The sequence below is a fragment of the Salmo salar genome, chromosome ssa16 (assembly GCF_905237065.1).
Source record: "Salmo salar chromosome ssa16, Ssal_v3.1, whole genome shotgun sequence".
In the NCBI taxonomy this organism is placed as follows: Eukaryota; Metazoa; Chordata; class Actinopteri; order Salmoniformes; family Salmonidae; genus Salmo; species Salmo salar.
Window position 1 is genome coordinate 71,024,579 of NC_059457.1, and position 22,575 is coordinate 71,047,153.

Consider the following 22,575-nt stretch of genomic DNA (forward strand, 5'->3'; position numbering starts at 1 on the left):
AAGCAATTAAGGAAGATGTGGCACATTGGCATCTGTTTTCACAAGGTGAATTGAATCACAGCAGAAAAAACAATTAAACGGGTAATTTCATGGAAGAACATTATCTTTTGTGTCTCGTTTGCGTGTCAGAAATGTATTCATTTCACATTATGGCGGAGGCTGCCTTCGCATGGAAATGTTCAATACTGTAATTACATGGATGGAAGTTTGTGGGAATTTGCAGGCATTATTTTTCCATGTGATTCTGTATCGGAGAGTGAAATACACTGCTGTCCAATCAGCAGTACTCAAATACATAAGATCCGAAAGGCTTGTATTAAGACAGCTCCTTCATTATGTTGTGAGATAGATTAGTGTTGTAATCTTCTTAATACGCCTTTATCCCAAAGTGCTTAGTCTTTTTCACAAGCAAAAGCTACAGTAATAACCATCCCTGACTGTCAAATGTAGATTGTATTATTCACTTGGGAAAATAATAACATTATGACTTTGTTTTATAGCCTCTGGGTCATACCCGACTCCCTTATGATGTTGTCTTTGAAGATTCCTTAGATTAAATTCCAATGCTGTATTGACTTTGCGTTCACAAATTATCATACACAATTGATAAAAAGATTAGCTATGTGATGCTTCTTCGCCTACAACGACTGTCAGATGTGGGGTATGGGAGTGATAAGAAGCACATCAAGCTCGAACAAAAATGAGATAGAGAGAGAGAGAGGCGCAAACATCATCACTCCTACCTCACAAAGACGCTCCCTATAGCCAGAACATCACCCTATACCTTCACTCACCACCATCTGTTATCTCGCCAATAACAATGAATTCATTTACATTGCATTCCCCATTTCCAGTTGTTTTTTAAATAGGACATACAGTTGAAGACGGAAGTTTACATACACCTTAGCCAAATACATTTAAACTCAGTTTTTCACAATTCTTGACATTTATTCCTAGTAAAAGATTCCCTGTCTTAAGTCAGATAGGATCACCACTATATTTTAAGAATGTGAAATGTCAGAATAATAGTAGAGAGAATGATTTATTTCAGCTTTTATTTCTTTCATCACATTCCCAGAGGGTCAGAAGTTTACATACACTCAATTAGTATTTGGTAGCATTGCCTTTAAATTGTTTAACTTGGGTCAAACGTTGCAGGTAGCCTTCCACAAGCTTCCCACAATACGTTGGGTGAATTTTGGCCCATTCCTCCTGACAGAGCTGGTGTAACTGAGTCAGGGTTGTAGGCCTCCTTGCTCGCACACGCTTTTTCAGTTCTGCCCACAAATCTTCTATAGGATTGAGGTCAGGGTTTTGTGATGGCCACTCCAATACCTTGACTTTGTTGTCCTTAAGCCATTTTTCCACAACTTTGGAATTATGCTTAGGGTCATTGTCCATTTAGAAGACCATTTGCGACCAAGCTTTAACTTCCTGACTGATGTCTTGAGATGTTGCTTCAATATATCCACATAATTTTCCTACCTCATGATGCCATCTATTTTGTGAAGTGCACCATCCCTCCTGCAGCAAAGCAAGGTTGGGATGGTGTTCTTCGGCTTGCAAGCCTCCCCCTTTTTCCTCCAAACATAATGATGGTCATTATAGCCAAACAGTTCTGTTGTTTCATCAGACCAGAGGACATTTCTCCAAAAAGTACGATCTTTGTCCCCATGTGCAGTTGCAAACCGTAGTCTGGCTTTTTTATGGCGGTTTTGGAGCAGTGGCTTCTTCCTTGCTGAGCGGCCTTTCAGGTTATGTCGATATAGGATTCGTTTTACTGTGGATATGGATACTTTTGTACCTGTTTCCTCCAGCATCTTCACAAGGTCCTTTGCTGTTGTTCTGGGATGGATTTTCACTTTTCGCACCAGAGTATGTTCATCTCTAAGAACGCGTCCTTCCTGAGCGGTATGACGGCTGCGTGGTCCCATGGTGTTTATACTTGCGTACTATTGTTTGAGCAGATGAACGTGGTACCTTCAGGCATCTGGAAATTGCTCCCAAGAATGAACCAGACTTGTGGAGGTCCACAATTTTTTTCTGAGGTCTTGGCTGACTTCTTTTAATTTTCCAATGATGAAAAGCAAAGAGGCACCGAGTTTGAAGGTAGGCCTTGAAATGCATCCACAGGTACACCTCCAATTGACTCAAATTATGTCAATTAGCCTATCAGAAGCTTCTAAAGCTGTGACATAATTTTTTGAATTTTCCAAGCTGTTTAAAGGCACAGTCAACTTAGTGTATGTAAACTTCTGACCCACTGGAATTGTGATAAGTGAATTATAAGTGAAATAATCTGTCCGTAAACAATTGTTGGAAAAATTACTTGTGTCATGCACAAAGTAGATGTCCTAACCGACTTGCCAAAACTATAGTTTGTTAACAAGAAATTTGTGGAGTGGTTTAAAAACAAGTTTTAATGATTCCAATCTTAGTGTATGTGAACTTCCGACTTCAACTGTATATACAGTCGTTGCCAAAAGTTTTGAGAATGACACAAATATACATTTTCACAAAGTTTGCTGCTTCAGTGTCTTTAGATATTTTTGTCAGATGTTACTATGGAATACTGAAGTATAATTACAAGCATTTCATAAGTGTAAAAGGCTTTTATTGATAATTACATGAAGTTGATGGAAAGAGTCAATATTTGCAGTGTTGACCGTTCTTTTTCAAGACCTCTGCAATCCACCCTGGCATGCTTTCAATTAACTTCTGGGCCACATCCTGACTGATGGCAGCCCATTCTTGCATAATCAATGCTTGGAGTTTGTCAGAATTTGTGGGTTTTTGTTTGTCCATCCGCCTCTTGAGGATTGCCCACAAGTTCTCAATGGGATTAAGGTCTGGGCAGTTTCCTGGCCTTGGACCCAAAATATCAATGTTTTGTTCCCTGAGCCATTTAGTTATCACTTTTGCCTTATGGCAAGGTGCTCCATCATGCTGGAAAAGGCATTGTTCGTCACCAAACTGTTCCTGGATGGTTGGGAGAAGTTGCTCTCGGAGGACGTGTTGGTACCATTCTTTATTCATGGCTGTGTTCTTAGGCAAAATTGTGAGTGAGCCCACTCCCTTGGCTGAGAAGCAACCCCACACATGAATGGTCTCAGGATGCTTTACTGTTGGCATGACACAGGACTGATGGTAGCGCTCACCTTGTCTTCTCCGGACAAGCTTTTTTCCGGATGCTCCAAACAATCGGAAAGGGGATTCATCAGAGAAAATTACTTTACCCCAGTCCTCAGCAGTCCAATCCCTGTACCTTTTGCAGGTGCACTCACACCTGCCTGCTGCCATTCCTGAGCAAGCTCTGTACTGCTGGTGTCCCGATCCCACAGCTGAATCAACTTTAGGAGATGGTCCTGGCGCTTGCTGGACTTTTTTGGGCGCCCTGAAGCCTTCTTCACAACAATTGAACCGCTCTCCTTGAAGTTCTTGATGATCCGATAAATGGTTGATTTAGGTGCAATCTTACTGCCAGCAATATCCTTGCCTGTGAAGCCCTTTTTGTGCAAAGCAATTATGACGGCACGTGTTTCCTTGCAGGTAACCATGGTTGACAGAGGAAGAACAATGATTCTAAGCACCACCCTCCTTTTGAAGCTTCCAGTCTGTTATTCGAACTCAATCAGCATGTCAAGAGTGATCTCCACCCTCCTCGTCAACACTCACACCTGTGTTAACGAGAGAATCACTGACATGATGGCAGCTGGTCCTTTTGTGGCAGGGCTGAAATGCAGTGGAATTTTTTTGGGGGGGGATTCAATTCATTTGCATGGCAAAGAGGGACTTTGCAATTAATTGCAATTCATCTGATCACTCTTCATAACATTCTGGAGTATATGCAAATTGCCATCATACAAACTGAGGCAGCAGACTTTGTGAAAATTGATATTTGTGTCATTCTCAAAATTTTGGCCATGACTGTAGTATCGGCACTTGGGAGACCACAACGTTGGTGTTGGACTGATTCCCATATCAGCCAATGATAATGTATCCCAAATGGCCCCCTATTCCCTATTTAGTGCACTACTTTTGACCAGAGGTCATGCACTATATATGGAAAAGTAATGCACTATGTAGGGAATATGGTACAATTTAAGACACATGCAAAGACTGGTCTGAGCTCAGTGGTAGGCGAGACCCAGCGATAGCTAAACACAGGAATTATGAGCGATGGGCTTCTAGCAGCCGGCAGCATCAAACCCAGAACTCACACTGATGTAGCTAGCGTCTCCTATTTAGAAGGAGAGGGGTGGGGCAGCTCTTTTATGTAAATACACTCTAGAGAAGGGAAATGTGTAGGCAGGCTGGCAGAATTTCATAAAACCCAGTGTTTTTCAGGAAAAAAAAGGATTTTATTTAGTTACTTACTGTCTGTAGTCCAGGCAAAATGGAAATGAGGATGGGGGACTGAGTCCTACACGGTGGAATCACCAGGGTATTCTGACAGGAGACTCCAGGGTGACATTTTCTGTCAGCTAAACGGCACTGGAATGGGCAGAAATTACTCTATTATTCCCAATACTTGCTGCAGGACTTACTGTATCTCGAAACATTGTAAAATGAGGCGATAATGATATGCTAATAATATAGAAATAGTACAATGTTCCTTGGTAAGAGATCCATACGGTCATTCTTAGTCTTGCATAATCCATTGTTTTACCTCTATTTTTTTATTTTGATCAAACCTTCATCCAACCAGGAATGTTCTTGCGGTATGAAAATGCCAGTCTTTCAACTGATCCATCCCTCTGTTCATACATCATCTTTCCATACCTCTTATATTCAGTGCAGAAAGGTGCTAAACGTCCACTCGCTACTTGGAATGTTAAAGATATGGCTTTTCCTACAAAACATATTTTGCTCTATTGGCATAGATTTCTAATTTCAAGATGATAGGTGTGCTAAGGGAAGGTGTTTGAGCATTCAGCTGTATCATTCTTGCTCTAGGTTTCATTTGCTGTGGGTTGCAGCGAGGCGCTCTTGAGGTTAACCACCCAACACAGGCCAGCCCTCAGGGGAGATAGCATGCTTGTTTTTCTCTTATCTCCCTGGAATAGATAAGCACCCACCTGGAGGCACAGACAACACAGCCTGCATGCTGCTGGATCCACTCCTCTATCCACTCCTGTCTTCTTCTTTTCTGTCCATCTCCCTCCTGAGATTGTTTCTGCTTTGTGTGTGTGTGTGTGGTGTCTGTATGGCTTTCCTCATAAAAGGGCATTCGGAAGAGGAGGTCTCATCCTGTCTGTACGAATCTTGTGTTGTTTGGAAGTGTCGGTATGCAGCTCGTTGACTGTTAATCACTGAGTTAAGACTGATTGTGATGTAGTGATGTAACGGTGACGTGTCAGTTGACAGATACTGTGTGGGCCCTGGCACGATGATGTTTGAAATGGTGTGAATGTGAATTCATGCCTCAGTGATGCTATCAGATGATCGCATATTAATCATACGCTGTTCACACACGCACACACACACACTCACAAGTTCAGACAGCTTTGGCCAAGTGGTTAAGGCGATGGACTAGAAATCCATTGGGATCTTCCCGCGCAGGTTTGAATCCTGCCGACAACGGTATAGTTTTTGGGGCGGCAGGTAGCTTAGTGTTTAGAGCTTTGAGCCAGTAACCAAAAGGCTGCTAGATCGAATCCCCGAGCTGACAAAGTAACTGCCCCTGAACAAGACAGTTAACCCACTGTTTCTAGGCCATCATTATAAGTAAGAATTTGTTCTTAACTGACTTACCTAGTTAAATAAAAAACTCTCCTGTAGCCCTTGATGTAACTGGGGGGGGGGGGCTGTGATTTGAATTACATTACTTTTCTTTAATCTGATTTTCAATCTTCTCATCCACTGGAAGTTTTCTCTCCCAATTAGATTGGCAAAACTCAGAACACAAGGGTAAGAAATTATCAAAGGTTGAGCTGCATTTAAGTGGAATTACACGAGGACCCTCAAAAACGTGAATGTCAAATGGACTTTGGCTAACCGGTTAACATGGACATTAGAATTCCAGTTGTAAGCTCTCTAATTTATTCTCAAAATGGTCTAATCATTTATGGCCCTGTTCCATATTCAAGGGGAAATAGGGCTGGTGGTGAGATTTCCATTCCTGAATGTCATTGGAACATTACTGTACTGCATCCTCCCTGGCTGTGCACTGCTACTGGCCTAGGCCTTGGACATTGACTTGATTCATTGGTAGATAAACACCCACTGGCTTAGTGGCTTTGTCTTTCCATACAATGCACAGAAACATACCAATGTTTCTATTGTGAAAGATGCCGAAAGACAATGCAATCCTATTTGCATGTATTCCAGTCCTTGAAAATAGGGATTTAGTTCCTGCGCCTACAGTGTTCTACTCAGTCTTCATTTTCTGTCTTCTTGGGTAAAACATTTGAAGAACAACAACACTTGTCAGCGACTAATACATTTCTCAGCCTCGCGACATTGTGTCAGGCTGCACAAAGAAAACGGGCCCGGTGCCTAGTCTCTGGCTGTGTCCCAAATGTCACCCTATTCCTTATGTAGTGTCCTACTTTTGACCATGGCCCATAAGGCAGTGCACTATATTGGGAATAGGGTGCCATTTGGGACACAGACTGAGTGGAGGTGTTTCTGGATAACGATTCAGAGGTGCACTGGAGAAGAGTGATGTGTTGGCACAGACTTGCATGGTTTGTACTGTAAAACTGTAGGCGGTCTCATTAGGTTTAAGTGTGCCTAGGGCTGACGTTATAAAGTGGGTAACCCTAAAGGATGAGCTATATGTGACTCGTTTCAGGAAACTACATTTTTTACATTTTAGTCATTTAGCAGACGCTCTTATCCAGAGCAACTTACAGTAGTGAATGCATACATTTCTTTTCACACATTTTTTTTTTGTTGTACTGGCCCCCCGTGGGAATCAAACCCACAACCCTGGCGTTGCACACACCATGCTGGCGTTGCAAACACCATACTCTACCAACTGAGCCACAGGGAAGACTAGGCGTATGTCACGCGCCAATACTTCACAGGAGCGCCAGTTGAATGTAAACATATTTTTTTTAAATGAAAATGCATTTTTTGGGGGCAGAAATGCCTTCTGGAACATGTGAACTTTCATGTGCCTTAATAACAAACTTGTATGTCATCTGTAAGTACGAATACAATTGTTAAATTACGAGCCTTGTTGGTTTAGCCAACAAAAAGTCTGCAACCTTCCCGCTAGCCATGATTGGCTGAGATAATGAGTGTGCTGTGCATGCCGAGAGATGAGTTCAGATTGATCTGCCATGTTGCACGCTTCTGTCTATAATATGAGATGGTCAGTATTTGTAGGTAATCCTTTCTAACGTGGATTTTTTTAAAGATATCACATAATAGAACTGTATAAGTGTTGCTCTCCACTTTCTGGAGGATCGAGTTTTGAAATCAGTGGAATTAGAGTATGATAGCTAAGGAGATGGAGAATTCAGGCGTTTGATTGCAAATATGCAGACGGAGTCGAAAAGACAACACACAGAAGGCTGTTGTATAAAACATCTCTCTGGATTACAGCCATCTATGTACGGGTAAGAGAGTCTAGCTACATTTTCAGATATTACACGTTTCTAATTCTGTCAGAAAGCTAGCTAATGTTACATGTATGATCTATCTGTGTAAACAAAAGACTCCACTATGCAAGTAACTATTTCAATAGAATGTTTAGGATGTCACTGCGACCACTGTCGATAGACGTAGCTGGTAAATTCACTCTGACTATCTACTCCGATATCAGAGCACTCTCATCTGAGTGTGCCAGAGAGCAGAATAACTGATGAATTTACAAACACTCAACACCTGTTGAATATGGCTGGTGTCAGTAAACTTTGGCAAAAAAGCATCTTTAAATCGTTGCCAGCAGCACAGTTGCAGTCACCAACGCTATTGATAACATAAAAACAGAGATGGGTTGGGCTAAAGCTTAAGAGGGTGTGAATGATGCTGAATGTGTGCAGACAAAGAAGAGCTCTCCAGTAGGTACCAAAACATTCAAGGTCCATTTTCTCAAAAGTGAGGTTACAAGTTTATCAACTTTCAAAGCAGAATTACTTTCACATTGTTCCTCAATTGCAGTGTATGTAGTGTATGATATACTTTTATCCAACGTAAAAAACACCACTTCAGATTTTGCTATATAAGGCCAAATCAAGCTGGTCGGTCACATATCATTATTGCTGTATACTGAGCAGATGCAATATAACTGTTTTACCGAATTTAGTCCAATACATGATACAACAGTAAAACACGCATACAGTGGGCTGCAAAAATGTGTGTGCTGGCTGTGCAGCCATTATAGTTGTGTTTTCTAAGATGAACTGCTCTGACGTCCCCATGCTGTTCGTGATTTGGGACTTTTGCAAAGCCAACTTGGAAAATGAGACCCGTAACTGAGCAGGCAGGAACAGTCTAGGCACGGGGTGAACTCCCATAATGCACATCAATTTGTGAGTCTAGAGTAAATGAGGACTCTGCCAGAGTGGTCCCCATCCCTCCCTCCCTCTGGGATTTTAGTGCCCTTGTTTTAGACTAATGTAGGCTATTTAGCTTAGCTCCAGGCTGCGGCTGCTGGAGGTAGTTTGGCTATTGTTTCTCACAGCATTGTACTGAAACAGTAACATGCACAGGGATTACAGAGAACAGAGAGAGATGGAGAAAGAGAGACCATTTGAAAGACAAATAGTATTAAGATATGGTTCTTCACAACATTGTACATGAACAGCTACAAGGACTGCGGAGAACTTGAGAGAGATTTAGAGAAACTAAGAGTATTTAATCAATAAGGCATTAGAACCCGGGGCCGATCTGAAGCTGAGGGCCAGGAAAACAGCCCTTACGAGGGTGTTATTCACGATAATCCCCAGGGTTCGAGTGCCTTATTGCTTTTATAAAATGGTTGCCAACATATTAAAAAAAGATTTATAGACAGGTTTACATTAAAAACGTTATTTTAATGAATACATTTGTTTTATTTCATCCTTCCACCAGACAATATAGTCCGTGAAAAAGCCAGTAGTTAGTTTGGAGATTTCGAAGTTGCTTGCCAGGCAGGCTGGTCGTCCATTCTATTGGCATGGTTTCCCGCCAAGCGGACTGGCCGTCCATTCTAGGTTAAAAAAGTTGCTATGCAAGCTGGCTACTTCTCATTTGCTAGCTAGCCAACTAAAGTTTGTTTTACCTTGATTTTTATTGTAATTTCTTTGGATATATCCATTATAATGAGTCTCCTCTGGACATGTTCATTCTCAATGGTACGGTGGAGATCGTAAAAACACCCCAGTAACATTGTTGCACAGGTCGGCAGCAAGGCAGAGAGGTTTAGACCAGAGGATTTCAAAGTGTGTGGTGAGCCTCCCAAGGGGGGTGAGTTTTCAGGAGAGGCGTGAAAGGAAAGCCAAGTCAAACTCTATTCAGTTCTATAAAATGAATAAATGTTAGGCATATTTATAGCTACAATCGCGGGGGAAAACGCATATTTTAGCTTTCCAGTGCTACCACGTTTATTTTTCAACTCCTAAAATTGTGAGCATGGCATTGTTTTAAAAATGCAAATACAACCGGAGTTTGTGGCATGGGGTTGTGGTCAGTTTGATTAAATGTTTGCTATGTTGCGTGACGGTTTGTTCTGAACGACACATTTCCCCCAAAACGTTCTTTAACGATCTTGAACAGACTTCCAGGTATGTTTGCTCCCATTTGGTGGGTGTGACAAGGTGTGACCTGATCCATATTGGTGTGACCATTTGAAGTAGCAAAACTCATGCAGCACACACCATACACAACCCCTCTAGGCCACCATAATCACACTGTTCTTCAACTGGTCATTCAGAACAGCACTGTCGTTCAGAACTGAACCTCGGTTTCAACTGTACAGATGGCAGCGTATATGGCGTTGTGTGGGCGAGCGGTTTGCTGATGTCAACTTGTGAAAAGAGTGCCCCATATATATAAGTCAGTTGCAAGTTAATTAAATTGTGCAGAGCATGATTAAGGCTAAGTCCACATATGGGAGCTGAAGATTAATGCTTTAAATCAGAACAGTGTCCAAAATTCTAAAGTTGTTCTCTAACAGTTTCACAGCAACCATAATTTCATGCTCATTAGGCAGGGGGGGGGGTTCTTGATGTTTTCTGAAGGGAGGCCCACTGTCTCTGACTTTCAAAATGTCTGGTTTAGAAGAAAGAAACTGAATCAAATGCTAGAAGCATGGGGAAATGTCTAGATGCTTTTTTCCAGGGGAAATGAAGTTCATGAATTGCTTGGCTGTAGGACAGTGGATGTGAATTGATAATTCAAACTGTTTTTTTATTTAACCAGGTAAGTCAGTTAAGAACAATGATGGCCTAACCTGGCCTAACCCTAACACGGACGACGCTGTGCCAATTGAGCACCGCCCCATGGGACGCCCAATCGTGGCCGGTTGTGATACAGCCTGGAACCGAACCGGGTCCATAGTGACACCTCTAGCACTAAGATGCAGTGCCTTAGACCACTGCGCCACTCAGGAGCCCTGTTAACAGGCATTTACCCGGGGACTGTCGTTAATAACTCCCTGCTATCAACCAATCAGCATCCAGGCTACAAACAACACGTTTTATAACAATATATTGTTCTTCACAAATGTGTACTGAAACAGTAAAGATGTATTGAGAGAGAGGAAAGAATTTGAAATTGAGAGAAAGGCTATAAAAACAATATTCTATGTTCTAGACCGGTTCTTTTCCACAGCCGCCCCATTTCTGCATAAATGAATACCAATTGGGTTGTGAAGCCTCCTCTGCTTAGAAGCATCTAGACATGTGGCTGATGTTCCTAATCAGTGTCCCTATACTCCAGAATAAATAAGTCCATACCAGTTTAATTTAACCAAACACACTTTCATCCGTTCCCTTTCCTTTGTACATGCAATATGAATGAAACAACCTTCCCTCCGTTAGGCCGGGCTAGAAATATTTAGTGTGCACTATATAGGGAATAGGTAGCAATTTGGGATGCTGCCATGTTTGTTGCCCAGTAATCCTTTTTGATTTCTCTTCACCATTCTGGTGACATATTGTATACATTCTCCTTATAATGTATTATATAATATCATTCTGTATACACAGTATGTATAAAAGGGGGAGTTGTGTGTATGCAGCCTGAGTCTGCAGATGGCTTGCGATCATTAAACACAGCTCATTGCAGTCCAGACCTGGGTAAGCAGCAGCTGCTGGGAGCAGGGCTGGATCCTAATAACCCACACCCAGGAGAGATGCCTGGAGAGGGGGAGAGAATGGTGGACTGAGAGAACCCCCCCCCCCTTTCCACACTCACTGTATGCTAGGTGAATCAGAATGACGTATGGGTATGGATTGCTGGGTGGGTGGATGGATGGGCGGAAGTGTTTGCGAGTCCAAGTGCTCTCTTGTGTGTTTGCATGTTTATGGATGTGTGCATGTTTGCACTGTTTGTGTGTTGGTCCATTGGTGTGCATGTGTGCTTGTGTTCCATCTGTGTACTACTCATCCTCTATCCCCTCCTCGCCAATCAGCTTCATGAACACATGTAAATGTTTCTCTCGGCAGCTACCAGAGAAAAACTGCCCCGTAGCCGGCTGACATTTTGACATGTTGCTAGCTGTTGACATGTTTATTTGCTAATCTCTCCATGATTCCGATGAGATTGACAGATAATTCAACACCAATCAGACCTAGCCGGTTTACCTGGGCTTAATTAGAGGTTGGGACCATAGATATTTTACAAGGGTGGACTGGAATAATAACATCTTTGTTTTGCCAGCTCTGTGGCTTGACAGCTGTTGTTTTCTCAGCGTCTTTTTTGTTGTTGCCCTACCTCTGTTTTGCTTCTGTCCATCTGGTGCGTCTGTCAGAGCTGATGCGTGCGCCGGGCTCAGTGAGTCAGAACCACGGAGCCGATGTCTCTCTCATTCTCCCTATCTGCATTCTCACGCACACGTTCAGTGTTTTTCTGACCACCACCTGCCAACCACCACTGTGCAATTTCCTGCAGAAATATGCTTCAGCCAATTGTGCCGTGAAGAAAAGGAATAATGGGGAAAACAAACAAGTGCCGTTGCCATTCTGCCGCGCTAACAAGGAGGCTGAGAATAATAACCGCTAGTCAGTAATGATAATATAGATGAACGGGTGTCGGGCTCCTCGTGAAAAGATGAGCAATTATGGTGACTTGTCCACTCGTGAAACAATAACCAACAGTTTTTCCTTGTTTGTGTAAACACCATTATGAGTTTGACAGCTAATGTCATTGCTTTATTCATGTGCAGAAATATCTTCTTTTTCTTGCTTAGCTAGAGACAGATAGAGAAAGACAGATCATCTCATTTGGCTACGTGGGTGCATGTGTGTGTAATGGTGCCCCGTGTGAGGATGATTATTTACATCTGTGTGGGAGGGCAGATACTTTGTATTCATCCAGTTCACGTGTCATAATTGACATTTTATAAAGCATCAACCTCAGTGGGTTAAATGGTCCGAAAGGTAGGATAATACTAGTTATTGACTGGTTTGTTTTGAAAAGAAGCATAATTACCATATCAGTCTGGAGGGCATAGCTTCCATTCACACTCTCGTTCAAAGACTCGTCTTTTATAGTGTGTGTGCTGTTTGTATCTAGAGAGGGAAGAAAAGAAAGAGTGTGTCTAATTAGAATGAGTAATACTCCATCTTGTATGTCGAAGCGCAAGTGCATTCATTTTTTGTTCTCACATAATGCCTGCTGTTCGTATTGAGCTCGGGGCGTCTTCGCTTTTGTCTGGTGGTTTCAGAGAGCATCTAAGCAACAACAGAGCTTTCACTGAAGACCTCTCTCTCTCTTTCTCGTTTGTTTTGGTCTGTGACGACCGAAGGGAAGGCGAACTGCCTCGCTCTAGTCCTTTGGAGCCTAGCTGCTTCTATTGTATCCTTGAGCTCTCACTCAAAACGGTTAAAAGCTCAAATAATTCTATCGACCCACTACATTGAACCTCTTCTATCCCCTTTTATAATCACATTGTGAGAGAATCAACGAGAAATTGTTGGGGTTCTGCCTGTACGTCAATGTGTGTCTGATTACCATCTGAGCGGGCACATTTCAAAGAGGACAGAGAGGGGAAACGAAACTACCTCAATGGGCTTTTTAAAATGTCATCTACAGGATATTTTCATAAAAGGCGTGGCAGGGAAGCGGTAGTCATGAGTTACAGACAGAGTCACAGCAGTAGAGAGGTGCTCAAGAAGCAACAGGTCCGGTGATGGGTCCCTCTGCTCTCTCTCTCTCTCTCTCTCTCTCTCTCTCTCTCTCCTTGGCACGGCAGTGATTCTGTGACGGTGACAGTTCATGGCAGCATCCGGACATGAGTAGGTGACCAAGAGTGACACTTAATTCACCTAGAGAGCTGCTTCCTGCCTACCACATTCTGTCTCATCATTTGGAGAGTGACTCTGTAGGCTACGAGTAATGCGTAGCTCACACCTTGCTGTGCAACCTTCACTCCCTGGTGTCCGTAGCTATTGCTACCGTGCGAAACACTTCCTGTATGTGTGCTGGTAAAAGACCTGGGATGTTGTCTAGGTATGGGAGACGCAAGGCAGGTTGTTATGACTGTACCTTTAAGACAGATCATGCCTTTCCTTTTCCTCTGGCTCTGGCTTCGTTCACCTTTAAGTGCTAGCGTGCTGTGCCAGAGAAAGTGGAGGTGTGAATTCAACTGTTTTCTGTAGAAAGTAACCCAGCAACCTACGCACATTCCATTATACGAGGCCTCTCTTTCTCCCTCTCTGTCCCTGTCTCTCCCTCTCTCCTTACTTTCTCTCTATATCTGTCTCTCTCATTCTCCTCTCCTTATGTTGTCTCATCGTGCTGATAATGTTCACAGTATTGACAAATTTCACCTCAGATGACCTACCCATTTTACCTTAGAGCCAAGATATATTCAACACGTGATTTAACTTTTCCATTTTCGTCTCAGATTGTTTGTGTTTTAGGGAAAGAAAGAATTTATTCCCCTAGGGTTTAGCGTGCGCTGTGTATACACTTAGCTTTGGTTTAAAAATTAAACCCAAAGTCTTTCCTGATTAGTAAAGTCATTGCTTTTAGTTAAAATGCTCAGTCAGAGGGGAAACAATTTAACCCTATGTGGGTTTGTAAGTTAATGTGCCAGCTGTAATGCTCTGTTGAGAGGAACGCCTTGTGCATGGCTCTAATGGCTCTGGGGAAGTGAAGAGAGATGACTTTGGCTCACTCTGACCTCCTCTCCATTCTGAGGTTCCCTCTGTAACCATTATTCCTGCCTGAGGGGACAGTTTTTGTCATCCAACCATTTTGGCATCTTAAAAAAGGATTTGGGCTTTAGGAAATTATAGGTAAAGATAATGGTAGACAGCCACAGCAAATGTTACGCCATGGTGGAAGAAATACACTGTATTTCTAAACTTACCTGGAATAATTCATAACATAATGAATAAAAAGTATGTTTATAATAATTTTGTTTACACTTTGTTGCTGCATAATATTTCCCTTAATAAGAAACCATGATTCATTCAAATGTGTGTTTTTGCCTAGTCACAATATTGTTACCACAAAGGCATTGTTCCACACAGACAATTCATCATACAAAATATGATAAAAATGCCCTCAATTTAGGCTTATTAAAACCAATTTATGCATTTAATTCCCAAAAGGTGCATTAATTTACATATTTAAACAGGTTAAGGTGACTCCTACCACCACATAATACAATTTATTGATCAAGGTCTGAAAGCATGTTTTCATAGAAAGACTCCATTACTGCAACATGTAATTTTCTCATCAGCCCGCTACTGTTCTGCTGGCTTTGACAAGGGGAGAACATAACATTCAATGTTGTTTACCCTCTCCCTCCATTAACGTCTATAGCAGCCTGCAGTGATGAGGTCTGTGCACTCCAATCAACTCTCACTGTTCAGCTCACACTCTGCTGTTACTCAGACTCATATAATTCATGTTTATCATAATTATGTAATGTCCAATCACAGGGATGCAGAGGGTTGCTTATAAGAAATCCCGCTATGCCCTCCGACGAACCATCAAACAGGCAAAGCGTCAATACAGGACTAAGATCGAATCGTACTACACCGGCTCCAGCGCTCGTCAGATGTGGCAGGGTTTGCAAACTATTACAGTGTCATGACGTTGCCCTGTTGGGTGAGGTTTATGACCCCCCATAAATACCTTTCTCCATTTTCTCTCCACTCTACAGAATGGACTCTTGGAAAGCCCTGTGTTACCACAGAGAAAGTATGGTAACATCAAATGTTTGGGGAATGGAACAATATTTCCCTTTCTCAACCAGTTGAACGTGTCCGTTGGTACTCAAAGAATATGTCAGATTAGTTGTTGTCTGGGACATTATATCTGATGATAGGATGACATAAATTGTATCTTGGAAAGTCTACACATTCTAGTTATCAGATTCACATGGAATTGTTGTGCAATTTAAATGTTTAAATATGAAACTATTTGTGAGAAGAAATGTGATTTTAGCTTCTAAATGAGAGAATTGTTTTCATAAGTAAAGTTATGCTCACTCAGTGGCCACACCCAAGTGAACAGACATTGGTTGGAGAGGGATGAAACACGCCCTTCTCTTCCCCAGTACAAAAGCCCCCGTGACCCAACTCACGTTAAACTAAGCAAACCCCAGCGTGAGCTGTGGTTGTGAATGGTTGAACGACTACTCTATCTAACGAAATTTACATGAGACCAGATCACGTGGAGGTGACGATCACCACGCTGGAATGGTGAATTTTGACTAGACCAGCCAGAATACAGCACGAGCTGATCATGGCGACTTGGTATGAACTTTGAACTATTATTCACTAAAGAAGAAGTGATACATCCTAGACGTCGAGTTATCAGCTGCAGCTGTAAACGGACGTGGCCTAGGGAAGGACAGACAATCTCCTAAGAACGACAGCGTACTTCAACGTATCCGCTCTACAACACTACGACCAGAAAGATTATACAAAGGACAATGGCAATCTCTGCTGGGCAAACCAGTCTTCCATCTATCAAAGCGCAGCTCAGAGTGAATATATATCTTGAATTTTCCTTTTCCGAATGGGCGGTTATTAGAATGCAGAAGATTCTGTATTTACGGTAGCATAGCTTCTCAAGGTCCGATAGAGACCCAATCCCTTTGTCCCTCAGTCTTCCCGCTCTTTCATTCAAACCCAACCCCCTTCCATTGTGTAACCAGCTGTCATATCGGGTTAGCCCACTAGGGACTTTTCATGACATGATTAGGAATCGATGTGTGATCTATCCTGTGTATATATATATGTAATTCTGTGTGATAATTTAGGTTTTTAGTAAATACATTATTAAGCCAATTTGTGTTTTGCTGATTCAACTTGTTAGCTGTCACGTCCTGACCAGTAAAGGGGTTATTTGTTATTATAGTTTGGACTGTTTGCCGTCCGTTTCTTGTTTTCGTGAAGTGTTCGTGGTTATTTAAAATAAACGTTAAATATGAGCACTCAACCCGCTGCGCCTTTTGTCCATCCATTACGACGACCGTTACAGAACCTCCCACCAAACACGGACCAAGCAGCGGGCCCAGGAGGAGGAAGGATCCTGGGCCAGGGAGAAAAGGGAGTGGAGGACATCGTGGACAAAAATTATTGGGGCTGCCATGGAGACAGGTGGAGAGAGGAACGGAAAAAGTGGAACGACGACCGGGACTGTTACAGGGGTACACGGTTGGCATTTAAGCCTGAGAGGCAGCCCCAATAGTTTTTTGGGGGGGCACACGGGTAGTTTGGCGGGGCCAGGATTAAGCCGCAAGCCAACTCCCCGTGCTTACTGGAGGCAGCCTATTACTGGTCAGGTCCCGTGCGTTGGAGTGATGCGCACGGCGTCGAGGCCAAGCATTTACAGGCCAGTGTGCGCAGTGCCAGCGCCCCGCATTTGCCAGGGGGAAGCGGGCATCCAGCCAGTAAGGGTGGAGCCAGTACTGCGCTCGAGACCGCCAGTGCGCCTTCACGGTCCAGTGTATCCTGTTCCCGCTCCTCGCACTAGCCGTGAGGTGTGTGTCTCCAGTCTGGCACATCCGAAGCCAGCACCACGCACCAGGCTTCCAGTGCGACAGCTCAGTCCAGCAAGTCCTGTTCCCGCTCCTCGCACTAGCCTTGAGGTGTGTGTCTCCAGTCTGATACCTCCAGTACCAGCCCCACGCACCAGGCCTCCAGTGCGTCAGCCCAGTCCAGCTCGTCCTGTCCCTGCTCCTCGTACTAGCCCTGTGGTGCGTGTCCTTAGTCTGGCGCATCCTAAGCCAGCCCCACACACCAGGCCTTCCGGCAACAGTGCCTCGTCCAGAACTTCCGGTAACAGTGCCTCGTCCAGAACTTCCGGCAACAGTGCCTCGTCCAGAGTGTCCGGCAACAGTGCCTCGTCCAGAGTCTCCGGCGACAGTGCCCCGTAGAGAGACGGCCCACTGTTCGGAACCAAGAGAGACGGCCCACTGTTCGGAACCAAGAGAGACGGCCCACTGTCCGGAACCAAGAGAGACGGCCCACTGTCCGGAACCAAGAGAGACGTCCTACAGTCCGGAGCTCCCAGAGTCGCCCTACAGTCCGGAGCTCCCAGAGTCGCCCTACAGTCCGGAGCTCCCAGAGTCCATTCCAGGGTCTACAGCGACAGGCTTCAGGCCAAGGTATTCAGTGGGGGTGGACTGGTCAGATAGGGGACTAAGGCCTGAGCCTGAACCACCTCCACTGTAGGAGGTTTGGGGAGGGGGGGTGTAGCACGGGAGCTGTCGGTGATGGCAGCCACCCTCCCTTCCCTCCCTTTAGTTTAAGGGGTTTATTTTTGTAAGATTTGTTTTTGTTAGGTGCATCCGGGGTCTGCACCTTTGGGGGGGGTTACTGTCACGTCCTGACCAGTAAAGGGGTTATTTGTTATTATAGTTTGGTCAGGACTTGGCAGGGGGTATTTGTTTTATATGGTTCGGGGTGTGTGTGTGTGTAGAGGGGTGTTTGGTTTATGTATTCCGGGGTTTTTGTCATTGTTCTATGTTAGTGTATTTCTATGTTCTGTCTAGTTATTTCTATTTCTATGTTTAGGTAATTGGGGTTGGGGCCTTCAATTGGAGGCAGCTGTCTATCGTTGCCTCTGATTGAAGGTCCTATAAATAGGAATGTGTTTGTCATGGGATTTGTGGGAGGTTGTTCTTTGCATAGCTGTGTGTTGCCTGCAAGACTGTTTGTCGTCCGTTTCTTGTTTTCTTGTTTTTGTGAAGTGTTCATGGTTATTTAAAATAAACGTTAAATATGAGCACTCAACCCTTGGTCCATCCATTACGACGACCGTTACATTAGCTAGGGTTTGTGCAGATAACCAAGTACTTACGACAATCATAATGAGACTGATCGAGTTGACAATTAATAATTGACTGCTATTGATATAAAAGATCTTCAAATCTTTAAGAGAGTGGAATCGCGAGATAACCGCTCTATAAAAATTAATGCTTCTGTGGTGCCCCAGGTTAATGGTTTAATTGTTGCATGTTTTTTAATTCAATCACGTAATCAATTAAACGTTAGGTAATCGATTTGATAAAATAGCATGTCTTATAATCTAATCATAGTCAGAGACACAACAACAGTCTACAAATGGAAGCACAGCCGCGAGCTGCCCACGAGCCTACCAGATGAGCTAAATTACTTCTATGCTTGCTTCGAGGCAAGTGACACTGAAACATGCGTGAGCTCATCAGCTGTTCCGGACGACTGTGTGATTACACTCTCCGTAGCGAGTAAGACCTTTAAACAGTTTAACATTCACAAGGCCGCAGGGCCAGACGGATTACCAGGACGTGTAGTGTGAGCATGCGCTGACCAAATGGTAAGTGTCTTCACTGACTTTTTCAACCTCTCCCTGAGTCTGTAATACCAACATGTTTCAAGCAGACCACCATAGTCCCTGTGCCCAAGAACACTAAGGTAACCTGCCTAAATGACTACCAACCTGTAGCACTCTCGTTTGTAGCCATGAAGTGCTTTGAAAGGCTGGTCATGGCACACATCAACACCATTGTCCCAGAAACCCAAGACCCACTCCAATTTGCATACCACCCCAACAGATCCACAGATGATGCAATCTCTACTGCACTCCACACTGCCCTTTCCCACCTGGACAAAATGAACACCTATGTGAGAATGCTATTCATTGACTACAGCTCAGTGTTCAACACCATAGTGCCCTCAAAGCTCATCACTAAGCTAAGGACCCTGGGACTAAACACTTCCCTCTGCAACTGGATCCTGGACTTCCTGACGGGCTGCCCCCAGGTGGTAAGGGTAGGTAACAACACATCCGCAACGCTGATACTCAACACGGGGGCCCCTCAGGGGTGCGTGCTCAGTCCCCTCCTGTACTCCCTGTTCACTCATGACTGCATGGCTAGGCACGACTCCAACACCATCATTAAGTTTGCTGATGACACAACAGTAGTAGGCCTGATTACCGACAATGATGAGACAGCCTATAGGGAGGAGGTCAGAGATCTGTCTGTGTGGTGCCAGGACAACAACCTCTCCCTCAACATGATCAAGACAAAGGTGATGATTGTGGACTACAGGAAAAGGAGGACAGAGCACACCTCCATTCTCATCGACGGGGCTGTAGTAGAGCAGGTTCAGAGCTTCAAGTTCCATGGTGTCCACATCAACAACAAACTATCATGGTCCAAGCACACCAAGACAGCCGTGAAGAGGGCACGACAAAACCTATTCCCCCTCAGGAGACTGAAAAGATTTGGCATGGGTCCTCAGATAATCAAAAGGTTCTATAGCTGCACCATCGAGAGCATCCTGACTGGTTGCATCACTGCCTGGTATGGCAAGTGCTCGGCCTCCAACCGCAAGACACTACAGAGGGTTGTGCTTCCTGCCATCCAGGACTTCTATACAAGGCTGTGTCAGAGGAAGGCCCTAAAAATTGTCAAAGACTCCAGCCACCCTAGTCATAGACTGTTCTCTCTGCTACTGCACGGCAAGCGGTACCGGAGCACCAAGTCTAGGTCCAAAAGGCTTCTCAACAGCATCTACCCCCAAGCCATAAGACTCCTGAACAGCTAATCTAATGGCTACCCAGACTATTTGCATTGCCCTCTTTTACGCTGCTGCTATTCTCTGTTTATTATCTGTGCATAGTCACTTTAACTCTACCTACATGTAAATATTACCTCAATTACCTCGACTAACCGGTGCCCCCGCACATTGACTCTGTACCGGTACCCCCTGTATATTGCATCGCTATTGTTATTTTACTGCTGCTCTTTAAATATTCTTTACTTTTATTCGTTATTTTTTTACTTATCAATTTTTTACTTAACACTTATTTTTCTTAAAACTGCATTTTTTTGTTAAGGGCTTGTAAGTTAGCATTTCACTGTAAGGTCTACACCTATTGTATTCGGCGTATGTGACAAATACAATTTGATTTGATTTGATTTGTTTCTCCAATAGAGAAGCAGGAGATTGGGATGTGGGTCCAATAGAGAAGCAGGAGACTGGGATGTGGGTCCAAAAGAGAAGTGAAGAGAATGACAAGGGCTTTGACTAACAGTACAGTGAGAGGTTTGTCACGAGGAGCAGGAGAACATCGAGGTAATGAGAAGTGTCAGTCTCATCAGACATATAAACAGTAAATGAGCCAGTCTAGCCAGAGTAAAGAAAAGACGTTGATTGAAATGGCCTGCTGTGAGGAGGCATTGATCTCACATCAAAACACATCAGTCAGAACAAATAACAGAGTGTCGACAAAGAGGAATGATTCTCCATCCTTCTTTGTACTTCCCAATCTGAACCTAACAGATCATGCCACCATTTTGTCTTGTACACAATGTATGAAGAACCCCATACAAACACTAAGTTGGAGCTATGTCTCCTTAAAATGCTGGAATTCCACAATGTTTCTTTAGCTGAGCAAGCCATCCCCATCCTTCATACCAGTCTCTCACACACTCGTGCAATTGCAGCACCGTACCGTAATTGAGACAATTGGCTGTACTGAGGAAGGAACGTCCCCTCACCATCAACTAATGGCTCCACTTTGACGGAGGGAATAGCTAGCTCCGATTAGTGAGAAGAGCACTCTCGGTGGACTGGCCACGTGACGTGCAAGGCATTAGGTCTGGGAGAGGATGAAGGGAGCCCGGGTATACAGACAGTCAGCAATGGTGTCCATGGCAGGTTGAGGTGCAAGTGGTGAGGAGAGGAGCAGACAGACATGCCACGCTTCAGAGTCCTGACAGAGAGAGATAGACTTGCTTTGGCAATGTAAACATATGTTTCCCATGCCAATAAAGCCCTTTGAATTTAATTGATAGGAGAGGGGGAGAGGCAGAGAGAGAGAGAGACAGAGATAGAGAGAGGGTAAGAAGAGGAGAGGCAGAAAGAAAGAGTAAGAGGGGAGGAGGGGAGAGAGGAGGTGTAAGAGACTTAGAAAGAGGGTGGGGTGTTGGGATGCTTCAGGAAGATCAAAGGAAATCACATCAATGGAAGGTTGTCTCTTCTTCGGCTATGATGCACTGCAATGCCAATAGAGAGTGAGGGGCGAATTTCTGTAGGCATCAAGATAGACGAAGTCTTGTCATTTAGCTAGCTAAAACCATTTCTCTTCATTTTTCTCTTTAGTCTTTAACATAATCATATTATTTGTCACCATCATTATTAGTGGGGCGGCAGGTAGCCTAGTGGTTCGAGTGTTGGGCCAGTAACCGAAAAGTTGTTGGATCGAATCCCCGAGCTGACAAGGTAAAAATCTGTCGTTTTGCCCCTGAACAAGGCAGTTAACCCACTGTTCCTCGGTAGGCCTTCATTGTAAATAAGAATTTATTCTTAACTGGCTTGCCTAGTTAAATGAGTCACTGTTTATCATACAGTTGACTGAGCAGATTGAAGACCAACTGGCCATGTGAGTGACTGACCATTATTCTCCCTTTCACCCAGCCTACGCACCCTCTGGCTATTTGCTGCGGATTGTAACCTACTGGTGGGGAAACGAAGTGGCCCTGGTGCACACGCTTCCATGTTAAACGATGCCTCGAGAGCAACTTCCCTCACTACACATGATGACAATGAACCAGAAAGTTACTGAGGGAATCTAGACCAGCCTGACCTATTTTACTGTGGAGCGCAGATGCTCTTTTGTCATACTGGGAAGAAGAAGAGGAGAGTGGAGGGGAGGAAAGGAGGGGGGATGGGAGAAGAGGAAAGGAAAGGAACGTTGACTTCCAGTGTAGTCCTTAGGTGGCTGAGGCAGTGATGGAAGTGTTTAAGACTGGTTTTAATTAGTGTCAGATTCTCAAGAGGAAGCATCCACAAAGTCCCAGAAATAATGGTCCAATTGGTCAACCTTTTGAGTCTCATGATGAGGTATGTCTAGGGCTGTTGCGGTGGCCGTATTACCGCCACATCAGAGGTCACGAGTCATGAAGGCAGTCAAATTCCACATGACCATTTAGTCACGATAATTAGGCTTCTCCAAGCTGTTCCATGC

General features: G+C 43.9%; 1 protein-coding gene and 1 non-coding gene across 3 annotated transcripts in view; both read left to right on the plus strand.

Annotated features, from left to right (window-relative positions):
- The window catches only part of LOC106574555 (beta-1,3-galactosyltransferase 1), a 120,322-nt gene that overhangs the window by 36,111 nt on the left and 61,636 nt on the right, over positions 1 to 22,575 (plus strand). The window lies entirely within an intron of this gene.
- trnas-aga (transfer RNA serine (anticodon AGA)) lies at positions 5,505 to 5,583 on the plus strand. Its single transcript has one exon. It is a non-coding gene; the product is annotated as a tRNA-Ser (tRNA).